Source organism: Elephantulus edwardii, unplaced genomic scaffold (genome assembly GCF_000299155.1).
Source record: "Elephantulus edwardii isolate Elephantulus edwardi_28Jun2011 unplaced genomic scaffold, EleEdw1.0 scaffold00302, whole genome shotgun sequence".
NCBI classification, from domain to species: Eukaryota; Metazoa; Chordata; class Mammalia; order Macroscelidea; family Macroscelididae; genus Elephantulus; species Elephantulus edwardii.
The window spans coordinates 2317919-2331731 of NW_006400052.1; the positions used below are offsets into that span (position 1 = coordinate 2317919).

Sequence of the window (13813 nt, forward strand, 5' to 3'; positions counted from 1 at the left end):
CATTCTTCTATTTCAAACTCTTTCAGAGCTCAGGCAAAATTCAAATTCCTTAACCAAGTTTCAGACTCTTCTACAGGGTATCTGGCTTCTCTTCCACTCCAGTCATGGTCCCTGACCCTACAACCACATCAGATCACTACTGGCCATTTGTACCTGCCACATCTAGCCTCCCAGCCTTTGCACATGTGGTTCCCTATGACCAGACTACCCTTCTTGCTCTCCTCCGCCAGATGGTCTTCAAACAGGTACAAAGGCTACAGAAGTCTCCACTCAATGCACGAATGCATTCAATATATGTGGCTGGAGTTATTTGTATATCATCCCCATGAACGGCACAGAGGTGCAAAGGGAAAGGGAACAGACTCGTTTCTTCTCTCAGTGAGCTCATAGACTAGCTGGAGACAAACACAAATATAACAAAATAGAGCGTGCTGGAGTGGCCATCCAAGACAACTGATCCCTACTTATCTGGAACAACAGAGTCAGAAAGTGGAGGATATGGAATATGTGGCTACTATCTCCTTTGCCATGAGACTGGAAGAACTGGATGGTGCCCAGCTGTCATTACAAAGTGTTTTAATCAAAGATTCTGTAGGAGAAACTTAATTACAAGGAGAAAACTGCAGATAAGGATTTCAAATTCCCATGGATTCTAGATTTTCTGTGGTCAAAAAGGCTGAATGGATCTTTGAAGCTACTACCCAGAGATAATATTTAAAAAGTTAAACTGAAACTGCTGTGATTCCCCTAACTTAGAATGGAGAAATACACTACTCTTCCATCTGTTTGGTGTTGATGCCAATTGAGCTCTCACCAAAGCATGTATTTTAAATAAAGCCTATTTGCTATAGATTGAAAAGGTATGGAGACAGGATACACCCCTGGTGTACACCCTTCCCGATTTTGAACCATACAGTGTCTCCTTGCTTGGTTCTGACCACTGCCTCCTGCTCCAAGTATAGGTTTCGCATAAAGCACAATCAAGTGTTCTGGGATTCCCATTCTTCTCAGAGTCAGCCACAGTTTGTTGTGATCAATACAGTCAAATGCCTTTGTATAGTCAAGGAAACACAGACATTCTTCTGGTACTCTCTGCTTTCAGCCAAGATCCATCTAAAATGAGCTATAATACCCCTAGTACTATGGCCCCTTCTAAGCCCAGCCTGAACATTGGGCAGTTCTCTGTTGATTCACTGCTCCAGTTGGTTGTGGATAATTTTCAGCAGAATCTTGCTTGCCTGTGATATTAATGATATTGTTCAATAATTTCACTGGGCTGTATGAGAAGGAATGTTGCATCACGACTGGAGGAAGACTCATCAACAACTTGTGTTACGCAGATGACACAACCCTGCTTGCTAAAACTGAGGAGGACCTGAAGCATTTGCTACAGAAGGTCAAGGACTGCAGCCTTAAATATGAATTGAAGCTCTATGTCAAGAAAATAAAGATTCTCACCTTCCATCAGTCCTTCTTCCTTCCTGCTTCACTTGCACGTTTCGCGATATGGGGCAGAGCCTCCTATCTGCTCGCAGCACCTGAGGATCCCATAACTAACCATCGCGATGGAAGAGGACCAGGGGCTGAGAGAAAAAATACATGGATTGAAGACCTCAGTGGTGGAAGGCTAGAAGAAGACTGCCCTGGAAATGGTCCAGGCAGCGGGAACAGATAGACACTGTGTGACATCTGCATTGCATGAAGAAGACCATAGCCTAGGAAATTCTCTTTGGTACATGATCATGAAGAATCCTGAGGTCAAGTTTTGTGGTTATACAACGATCCATCCTTCTGAGAGCAAGATTAACTTGCGCATTCAGACCCACGGCAGCCTTCCAGCCATGGAGCCATTCCAGAGAGGCCTGAACAAGCTCCTGAATGTCTGCCAGCATGTCCTTGACAAGTCTGAGGCAAGCATCAAGCTCTACAAGGACCAAAGAGCAGGGCAAAATGAACCCACACTCTATCCCTTATGCACTAGGTGATGCAGATGTTCTAGGATAGTCTCCTCCACAGCACGTGGAATCCATCAAGTAGCCTTGTATGATTCAGCACATTTTGGCCTTCAGAAAGGTAGGCTTCTAGCGATTGTTCCACTGTAGCTGTTGGATTCCCTGCAAGTATGTTTGTGTTCTAACAATTCCCTCTTTTGCTATTTAAAAAAAAAAAAAAGAAAAGAAAAGAAAGATTCTCACCACTGGGTCGACTGGTAGCATTATGATAAATGGTGAGAGAGACTGAGATCCTTAACAGCTTTAGTTTGCTTGGCTCCATAATCAACACTCTTGGTACCAGTAGCAAGGAAGTCAAAAGACAAATTGCATTGGGAAAGTCGGCTGTCAAAAACCTTTCCAGAGTACTGAAGAGCAATGATGTCAATCTGGAGACTAAGGCGTGCCTTATCCCTGCCACAGTCTTCACAATTGCTTGCTATGCGTCAGAGAGCTGGACAATGACTAGGGATGATAGAAGGAGAATTGATGTCTTTGAGCTGTGATGTTGAATATGCCATAGACTGCCAGGAGAACAAACAGGTTTATCCTAGAGAGGGTGAAACCCGGCTATTCCTTTGAGTTAAGGGTTCTAAAGCTTTGTCTGACATATTTCGGGCATGTTTTAAGGAGGGACCAGTCTTTGGAGAGGAGCATCATGCTTGGAAGGGTGGAGGGACAGAGAAAGAGAGGAAGACCACCAATGAGACAGATTGATTCAGTGACTTGAATAATGAGGGTTGGTGTGTCAGAGACAGTAAAGATGACACAGGATAGAGCAGGTTTCAGGGCTATTGTATATAGGGTCACTATGAGTTGCAAGGAACTCGATGGCGCATAACAACAAAGCAACATTTACTATAAAAAACAAAAAAAAAGTTAAACTGAAATTATTCCCTAAAGTCTTCTTAAACCAAAACACAGTTTAACTAAAAAATATAAAAAAGAAAGTCTTGAATATTAAGGAACTAGCATTAAGGTGGCCTAGTGTGTAACATGTCAGGCTGCTAACTCAAAGGTTGGCAGTTCAAGCCCAAGAGCTGATCAGCAGAAGAAAGATGGTTAGGTTCCTCCTGTAAAGTTATGTAGCCTTAGAAACTCAATGGAAGGTCACTATGAATCTGGACAGACTCAGTGGCAGTGGGTTTGGTTTTGGAATTTGCTTGCATATTTGGCTTTTCCCCTTTCAGGGAGTACTGCTGGCTTAGGGGGTAAGTAGTTGCACTGCCAACCCAAAGGCAAATGCTCAAGTCCACCAGCTGCCTCATAGGAAAAAGTCAGAGCTACTGCCTCTGAAAACCCACTGGAGGCTTCAACGATTCAGATCCTCCCAGAAGAGCCGTGGGTGAGCATTAACATTACTGGTAAGTATATTCCTTTTCTCCTGGACACAAGAGCCTTATTATTTGGTCCTAAAAGCCTTCTGAGGTCCCAACTCTTCTCACTATTTCTTAGTTCTTGGGATTGACAGAAAACCTCATAAGCAGTTCCTTACTTCACCTCTGCCTTGCATGTGGACTTCCAAGCTGTAAAACAACCCAGTGGTAGATGCATTTGGTCCAGGACTTAAGAACAATAAATAACATAGTTGAGCCTCTACATCTTGTGGTTCCTAACCTTTATACTCTAATAGACAAAGTGATAGTCAATAGGCCTTTTATTTTAAGAACTACCTTCCCTCTGTAGAACCTCTACTGGGAATATTATTGCTTTTAATTTTTGACTCACGTACTTTTAACTTGTTAGTTAAATTTGTGTCTTCCAGGCTGCAACAGTTCCATGATGCATCTTCAAGGATATGAACATGTATGGCTAAGCACAGTTGATAACAGTGCATCTAAATTCCAAAATCAATCTCCACAATAGTCTACGTGTTTCCTTTTGCCAAAGGGGTCCTTTAGAGTAGTGAGAGAAGATCTTCACAATGTCCCTTTTCAGCAGTAAGTAGCTAAGAGAATACACTATCCTGTCTTCCTTATGAATCAGGGTGAAGTCTCTCTCAGGGAGGAGTGATAGGGAATGGCAAAGGATACATTGACAAAGGAGATTAATCAGGACTGGTTTTGACAAGCACTGTGGCAATGGGACAATTAAAACAGACATTCAAGGAAAAAAAAAGAAAGAAAACCCACTGGAGAGTCAGCTCTGAGTCTGTTCCAACTCGACAGTGCATAACAATAATATACCACTGCACTCTTTCAAGAATGTGGAATCAAAATGATAACAACAACTCTAACAATTAGATAGGAACCTAAGTGCAGAGTGAGCTTATGTTCATGAAGGAGAAACAACTCTGACCAGGAGGGTGTAGAGCGCTTGCTCAAGACAGTCATCAGTCATCAGCATCGCTGACCTGAGCGTGTAGGAACAACTGCACAAGTGTGTGCTCTGCTGCTTACATTACACAATAACAAAATCAAACACAGCATGCCAGGTCACAAACTAAGGAGTTCTGGTAGCACAGCTTACAATGCTTGGGGCTGCTGAGCTAAAGGCCAGCGGTTTAAATCCAGTGGCCCTCACAGGATAAAGAACGGTGCCTGTAAAGATTCAAAGCCACAGAAACCTGATGGAGGGTCACTCTGAGTGAAGACCAGCACAACAGCGCACTTGTGTTTTTAGTTTGAGGACACCAAGTTAGCACAAGAGGATATAATGAAGTCCTTAATAATGAGTTTTAGGAGAAAGTGCGTGATCTATGTCATTAACACATTCAGTTCTAAACAAAAGATTGCTGATTTGAGTCTACCCAAGGCAAGTCAGGGGGTGGGGGGAAGCCCAATGACTTGCTTTCAAAAAGCTGGATATTGAAAAAGCAGTATCGTTCTGGCCTTCATGGGGTTGCCAGGAACGTGAATCATCTCAGCCACAACTAACTTGTTTTGGAGAGGGAACACGCTGACATCGAGGTTAGATGGGGCCTGGTCGCTAAGTGTCTTCTGATTACTAAAGTTCTTCCGCAAGAAATAGTTGTGTATTTTTCAGATGATGCATTTGAGGGAGCAAGAGTGCACATAAGAGAAAAGAAGAATTCATCATAATATCCTGGACAAGAAATGCTAAGAGCCAGTGTCGTGGCATTGATCATGAGGACATGGAGAAGGTGACAGATTTAAAAACCTTGGAGTTAAGTCAACAGGGATATTTGGATATTAGGGTGAAGGAGAAGGTGGTGTTAAGAGTTGCATGTGGGTAAATGGAGGTGCCATTCACTAAGATGGAGAAAAAAGGAGGCACAAAATCCATCAACTACGTTCTTTCTGCATTGTGAGAGGCTGTTGTCAGGAGCCTGGCAAAATTATTAAGAAGCAATGATGTTAGTCTCAGGACTAAGGTGTGCCTGATTTAGGTCATGGTCTTTTCAATTACTTGCGATGCTGCTGAAAGCTGGACAGTGAATGAGTATGACAGAGGAATAATTGATGCCTCTGAACTGTGGTGTTGGAGAAGAGCACTGAATATCCCATGGACTGCCAAAAGAACAAACAGAGATGTCTCGGAGAAGGTGCAGCCAGAGTGCTCCTTGGAAACAAAGATGATAAAACTTTGTCTCACATACTCTGGGCCCATTGCTAGAGAGGGTATTCATTGGAGAGGGACATCATGCTTGGAAAGGTAAAGCGACAGTGAAAGAGGGAAAGACCTTCAACCTCGTGGACTGACACAGTGACTGCAGCAATTGGCAGATTGTCGACGTGTCAAAGATTGTGAGGAAGGCACAGGACAGAACAGGGTTCAGATCTGTTGTTCACAGGGGCGTTATGAGTTGTACTCGACTCAATGGTGTCTAATAACAATATTCTTTTTTAACATCTTAGGTCTGAGGATCCCTGGTGGCTGAGTGGGTTATGTTAAACAAAAGGTGATCAATTTGAATGATGGGGCAGTCTGTTCCTGTTAAGATTTATCACCTTAAAAAAACAGATTTATCAATTTGGAAACCTGATGGAAGGTCGTAAGAATCTGAATCGATTCAATGGTAGTGGACTTGGGTTTTTTGGGGTATGTCTAAAGTGCCCATGACACATGTTGAGGACTCAGTAAAAATGTCTGTTAGGTCTGCAGCCTATATTAGCATGTACACTGTGCAGTATCATGTAGAGGACTAGATGGAAGATGTGGGCATCATCAGCACACAGATGGGTAATTGAAATGGTGAGAGTGGAAAGAACCAGAAGAGTTATGGATCAAAGAGGGAGCCTAGAGAAAGAGCCGCATTTCCTGATGGGCAGAGGAAACTCTTGTTAGGTTCCATTCAGTTCCAGAACTCATGGAGTCAACTCTGACCCTATTATGCACAGATGGGAACCCTGCCCTAAGCTGTGACATCCTTACAACCACAGGAAGAGATCCTCAACCTCCTGAAGGGACCAGAGGAGACCCTGTCATGGAGGAAGCAGAAGAAGGAGTGTGCCAGGTTGTGGAACTGTGATTGACCCCCCCAACGACTTCCAGCTCCTACTTCTCACTCATCACTTTTCTGTGAGTCCCTCCCTTGAGTGTGGGCTGGACTTAGTAGCTCATTCTAAGGGAAGATAATTTGGCAGAAGCAATGGCATATCACATTCAAGAGACGGTATAAAAAGACTGGCTTGCTTTACATCTCTCTCTCTCTCACACACACACACACAACACACACACACACACACACTGACAGCTTGACTGGAAGCTCAAGAGCTTCAGAGGCACTCAGCTAATGCTGCTTCTGGGTTCTTGACCCACAGAGACTCTGAGATGATAAATACGTGATGTTGTAAGATCCTAACTTTTGGGATGATTTGTTAGGGCAAAGCCAGGGGAAGAAAGAGGCCTGAAAAAACAGGGACTGGTCAATGGTGTTAAGAACTGCAGATAAAGACTGAAAAATGTCCTTGGGTTTGGCATCAGGAAGGTCATTAAGCGCCTCGCTGTGGCTGGCCCTGGGGAGTGGAGAAGCAAACGATGGCAGAGGCTGGGGATGGTGGGCAGGGTGCAGCCGTCCTCACGGACAGCTGTTGTTCCTGCCTGCCCGGCATCCATTTCCCTGTCGTCTAGAACAGCTCCCTGATTTTTCCCCCCTCTGGCCTACCAGATATGTTTTCATGAGACTGTCCATCAGGATGCCCAGCTGTCCACAGGCCAATGGGAGGTCACATGACTCCAACTACACCAATCAGCAGGTCTCCCTGGAATTGGAATTGGGAGCTTACGTGACAAGAGGCCTGAACCTGGCTGGAGCTGATTCACGGTGCAGCCAGGAACCTGAGGCAACGGCCATTCCTCCTGATCCCTCAGTCCTGGACGCTGCCCTGGTTCCAGTCCCTTCCCAAGCCTGGCTCTTCAGCGTCCTCTTCCAATGAATATGCCACCCTCGTTCCTTCTAATGAATGCTTTTCTTGCTTAAATTATCAAGAGTTGTTTTCGGTTGCTGGCAGCCAAAGAAACTGAGCTCATTCTTTCTTTCAGGAAGGTGTGATGAGATGAGAGCAGAAGGCACCTGAGGAAACCCAGGGCAGAGCAGGTAGAATCTGTCTGTGGGTTAGTTTTTACATGCTGGACGTGTGGCTGTTATCTCTAGGTTGAGGAGGAAGGAGAAAGTGGGAAGGACTTTTGAAGCAGAGAGAGGCAGGACGATGAGATTATAACCCAAGAGGTCAAGCAGGGAGGGCAGCGTGCAGGTGGAGCAGTTACAAAAGCAGAGCCTGAAGAGGTGCAGTAAATTGGGTGTGGCTTCATACACATGTGACTCGGAAAGTGACAAGATTTGAGCAGGAAGGCGACTGACTGGCCTCAATTTCATTTACTGAGTCTGAAGAGATAGGACTGAAGGGATGCTCGCTGAGGGGGGCTGACCAAGAAGATGGAGAGGTGCCCATTTGCACCACTCTGACATTTTTTTTTCCTAAGCCAGGCTCACCTGTCTGAACCAGGGTTAAGGAAGCCGATAGACCAGGCGACTAAGGGGATCTGGAGTGTGCGCTGGTCCATCCTCCACCCTTCCCCACCCACGTTGTTTGCCGTTGAGTCGGAACCAACCATAGCTGACCCTCCAGCGGGTTTTCGGAGGATGTAAATCACATCGGAGGAGACTGCCGTCCTGCTCCTGCAGAGGATCTGGTGGATTCAAACTGTATGCTTTTGGGATTGCAGGGCAGTTCTCATCTTTGTCCTCTGACTTCTAACTGCACTCACCCTAAGGGAAGGAGCAACCCAGGAAAGGACTCAAGAGACTAGAAGAGGTCTTGGACTCTTCTCCTACACCCAGCTGTCAGAGCACCTTGGTTCTGGCAGGGTTTGCTCCAATCTAGCGAATTCCACATTCCACATTCCGCCAGGCCACTTCCTTTGCTTACTCCTCAGACCTGAGGGTGCCACAACTTCCACTCCCTGAACCTCCCTCATCAGTTCCCTGGATGCTGGTTACAAAGTCCATCAGGAAATTATCTTTAAAATCCCAGCTGTGATGCCCCTGCTGGGACCCTGACTGTGGGAGCACCAGCGAGAGAGATCAGATGGTCCAGCATGGGGCTCTGGCTGGGCAGGCACCAAGAGGAGTCTGCAGAAAACAGGGATCAAGGGAGTCGTGCTCTCCATGAACTGATGCTTCAGGTATAATGGCAGCAGGGGGCCTGCTGGACCTGGAAGGCAGGTGCTGGGTTCAGAGAACAGGAAATCGGATTTTGATCATGGGAGACAGAAGTACTACGTTCTGGTTAGAAGCAGGAATCCTGAGTTGGAAATGCAGAGTTGTGTTGGAGTTCTGGTTCTGCCACTTGTCGACTAAACGTGTCGCCTACACAAGTGATGTCTGCTTTGAGTGTGATTCCACATCTGTAAAATAAGGACACTAAGATCCACCCTACAGGTTTGTGTGAGAGGTAAACTCATGTTAGGCATTTGGCTGCATGCCTGCATGTGGTTAAAATGCTCAATAAATGCTTACAACATATGCTACCCATCCAGGTGGTGACAAAGTCCAAGGTGTGGTCAGGGGAGTAGATAGATGGCTGGAGTGGGAAGAAAATCATCAGAGATGAGGCAGAAATAGCACAAAGATAATTGGAAGGATGGAACGGTCACATGGCTGTTCTGCATTCCAGTAGGATAACAGGCAGGGCTTGAGGTGGAGAACAAATCTGTGATCAGATAGATGTTTCAGGAATGGAGGAAATGACCAAAGAGTCAACAGACGTCAATGAGGAAGTGACCACAGAAGGTGACAGAACCTGAGGACATAAGCGTTAAGGAAGAAGCAAGGAATGAATTCCTCCCTCGACCCTGAGACATCTTGATTGCAGCTCACTACAGGGCGTGATGCTGAATGAAGTCAGTCAGTCACAAAGTTTCAGCCCAGGGGAACTGGTTTTGGACACTTACTCCACCCTCTAGAACTGTGAGACAATAAGATTTTGTTGTTTTTAAGTAATCAGTTTTGTGATGATTTGTTATCACAGGTATATGGAACTAATACAGGCAGAATTTATTAAAAACATATCCAAATCCATGTCCAGAACTTTCCACTTGTAGGTATATTTCAACAGAAGCCTATATATTTATTCAAAAACATGTGTGAGAATATTCAAAGCATATTATTCAAAATAGCCCCTAAATAGAATTCTCTAAATGTCTGTCTGCATACAATACAACGTAAAAACTGATTGTGAGGGGAGCTCTGGTGACCTAGTGGCAAGAAGCTGTACTGCAATCCCAGAGGTACACGGTTCAAATCCACCTGATGCTCTGCCGGAGGAGGGAAAATTTCCCTCCTGTACCAGTCAGATCTGATTTGACGGTACACGCACAATAAATAATAAAACAAATAAATAAACTGATTGTGGAATTGTTAAATGTCATTGAGTCATCTACACTCAGTGACCTGTGAACAGCAACTTTGAACTTCGCCCTGTCCTGCACCATTCTCATGATCTCTGCCACACGTGGGCCCACTGTACAATCACTACAATCATATTGTTGAGGAATTGTGGAATACCATACAACAATTTTCAATTGTCTCATATTTTGGACATGTTGCAAGGCAGGATCCTTGGAGAAGGATATCGTGCTTGGGAGGGTGAAGGGACAGCACAGGAGAGGTGGATTGGTTCATTCATTGACTGGGGTAATAGGGATAGGTGTGTCAGAGACAATAAGATTGGCACAGGATAGAGAAGGGTTTAAGGCTGTTGTACATAGGGTCACTATGAGTGGCAGGGGACTCGACAGCACATAACAGCAACATACATATGTAAAAGCTGGACAATGAATAAGAAAGGCTGAAGAATTGATGCCTTTGAATTGTGGTATTGATGAAGTATTTTGAATATAACACGGCTGGCTAGAACAAACACATCTGTCTTGGAGCAAGTGCAAAGAGAAAGTTTCTTAGCTGCAAAGATGGCGACATTTTGTTTCACATGTGTTGGGTACATCATCAGGAAGGATCAGACCCTGGGGAACAGCATTATGCTTGGTAAAGCAAAGGGCCCCAGAAAAAGAGGAAGACCCTCAACCAGATAGATTAGTATAATAGTTGCAACAACAGGCTCAAACATAGCAATGCTTGGGATGATGGTCCTTGATCAGGAAGTATTTTATTCTGTTTCACACAGGGCTGTTATGAGTGAAAGCTGAGTCAGCTCCAGGTTGGATCCATCCCATGGAAGAGCAAAAGAAACCAGCCAAAATAGAAAATACACAATATGGTTCCATCTACATCAAATCCAAGAAGAGAAAAAAGTCAACTACTATTATCATTCAATAATATAAAACTGTATACTGTATCAATCCATCTCATCTGGGGCAATGGGGGTTGGTGTGTCAGAATTAGTGAGATTGGCTCAGGACAAGGAAGGGTTTAGAGGTCTCAGGAGACTCAGCAGCACATAACAACATCATACTATATTGGTTGGGTTTTTTTTAATTTAAGCCTCTTGTTTAGACTCAGTAAGAACTCACGGAAGGCCTTTGTATTTAAAAGTTAGTTGTTATTATATTGTGGGGAACATTCTTTTAAGTGGTACAGCACTCTTCTGTCAATATGCTGTACTGAGGTAACCTGGGGTTGCTGTGACGCTGAATCTTGTGCCATTGGGTGTCAAAGGGCATAACCGTAACTCATGGCGTACAGTGTTTGGTGGAGCTCCCAGTTTAAGACAGGTTTGGAACATGCCTCTGGAAACTCTATGAACTTTGAAAACAATGATAGGGATAGAAGGGCTTCAGGTCTTTTGTTCATAGGGCTGCTATGACTTGTGCTCAACTCGATGGCAATCAATAACAATATAAAACTAGAATTAGAGGAATGTTAAAGGGGGGGAAAGGAACTAGTTCCTGTAAACTTCAAGGTAATGGTTTCAAGTTAGGTAAAGTGGGGAATTGTGGTCAGGAAGACTTAATGGCAGAAAGGCAGTGGGAGTTTTTAGGGTGCTGGTCATGTATATCTTGACATGGGTGGCTCAAGTGTACTTTAGGGAATGCTGGTGAACTAGCGAGTAAGAAGGTGTGCTACCAACCCAAAGGTAGGTTATTTGAACCCACCAGTTGCTCTGATGGAAAATAATGAGCAATCTCCATGTGATTTACAACTTGTGAAAATCCACTGGAGGGTCAGCTATGAGTAGGTTTCAACTCTATGGCACATAACACAACAGTACATTTTTGTTTTATATACTTTGCCACATGTATTTCACAATTAAAATGTATCTTGGTGGTGATATTATTTTTCAATAGAATTAGCAGGGAGTGTCTCCTCTGTAAAGCCTTCCTGGGCCTGCCACCAGTGTCCTCTGGCCCTTGTGTGGCCATAGTTCTGTCAACCTTGGGCTGTGGCCTGGGTGACCCCACTGGGCCCAGCCACCAGCTGGCATCATCTCCATGTCCCCGGGCTGGGCAGGGCCTGGCATGCAAGAGGCCTCCAGGAATGCCTGCCGCCCCGCCCACCACTGGGCCTGCTTCCAGTTTCAACTTAGCATCCCGCATCTCCAGCTCCTTATGAAGAGGCAATGATAGCAGATGATTGCTGACAGAATGAGGAGATGGCTGGCTCTGCCATCTCCATTTATCTGTGACTCCGTCCACCTGTCTGTTTACATTCCATTCCACAATGTTCCCCGAGGTTTCACAAGGCCTGTTCTCTTTGCCTGGAATAGCCCCTCTTGCTCATCCTGTCCAACTCCTATTCATCCTTGAAGGACTAGCTCTGGAACCTCCTTTTCTCTGGGAAACCTCCTTCCTCTGAGCTCCACAGGCCCAAATACCCCAGCTTTTGCCTGAACAAATCATGCCCACCAGAATTCCATTTTTTCACTTCCAGCGCTCTTTGATCTCCCTTGAGTTGTTCTGGCCCGAGTCTGACCCATATTTAGGCCTTCAGGGTCCCATCTTTTTTTACTGGGTCCAACTTAGGCTCTGGCAGGACCAGGTGAGCTCCGAGGTTCATGCACCCAGGGAAGTTATTAAAGTATCAGACGCTCAGCTGGCTTCGTGGTTCCCGCCATTGCTACTTTTGGCCCTTATGGCACAGGTGCAAGCTTGCTTGGGTCTGAAGGCCAGGCTTTCTTCTAGGTTGCAAGCGGCAGAGCAGAAGGCCTGAGGATGAAAGGATGGAGCCAGAAGAGGACTGGAGGCCAGAAGCAAGGTAGAGAAGGGGGTGGCGAGGAGCCAGTGAGTCTGGGAGCTGGGGTAGGGGCAAAGACTGTGCTGCCGATGCTCCAAAGAGGGTGGGGCCTGCACTAAAACGGGGAGGATTGGGGTTCTTGAATTTTGGAGCTCAGGCAACGTGAAGACAGCAGCAGCATCTACACTGAGGTAGGTAAACCTCAAGTACAGGAAAGCCCCAAATCTTGGAAGGTAACAAAAAGAGAGCTTATCCTGGAGAACCTCAGCTTGAGGGAAAGGAAAAAAGGGTGCTATATGGGTCTCTAGGGAGTAGAAACAGCACTTCATCCCTCTGCAACCCACCTGCTGTCCTTTTGTGACTGCCACTAAAGGAGGGATGCTCTCCATGTGCCATTAAGGGAGAAATGCCTCTTCCTTATTCTTCATGCAAATCACTTCCTCTCTCTGAACCTACTTCCTGTCAAGAACGAGGACCAGAATCCCTACTCACATAAACACTCATTGCTATCTAGTCAGAGCTGACTCATAGCTGACCCTCCTGCAGGTTTTTAGAGGCTGTAAATCACAAGAGAGATTACACATCTTTATCCCTGGAGCAGCTGGTAAATTCAAACTCGCCTGCCTTCGGGGTGGCAGCACACCTCCTTACCCAGAAGGCCACCAACGCTCATTCCACACAGGGTAGCTGAATATTGTTTTTGTGATGCAGTCAGTTCCAACTCATGGTGACCCATGTGTGCAGAGTAGAACTGCTCCATAGTGGTTCTGTGACCTTTCAGAAGGAGGCCTGTCTTCTAAGGCAGCTCTACACAGGTTCAAACCGCCCATCTTTCAGGTCAGTATTAAACAGATTTCGAGCAGGTGCTCCCTCTCCACACAGGAACTGGCTGGACGAGGACTTGACTCCCAGAAAGGATTCCACTCCTAGAGTTCATTACCTAATGTTGCTTTAACAGAAATACGAGTGGATGCCTTTAATAAATAGAAATTTCTTCTCTTACAGTGTAGGAGGCTTGAAGTCTAACTAAATTCAGTATGCCAGCATTAGGGAAAGGCCTGCTCTGTCAGAGGTGGAGTAGTTTCCTTCAGCACCTGTAAGCCTAACATTCCCTCGAGACCTTGACGTGTCCTGGCTTTCCCTGGGATCAATGAGCATCATTGTGCAGGAGCTCAGACCACAAACAGGCACTCCACTCCTGGTGATACTAAATCCCCACCCCCTTTCC

At 45.4% G+C, this 13813-nt stretch overlaps 1 pseudogene; it reads left to right on the forward strand.

The window, feature by feature from the left end:
• The first annotated feature begins 1565 nt into the window (after positions 1-1565).
• LOC102856021 lies at positions 1566-1985 on the forward strand (annotated as a pseudogene).
• The last annotated feature ends 11828 nt before the right edge of the window (positions 1986-13813 follow it).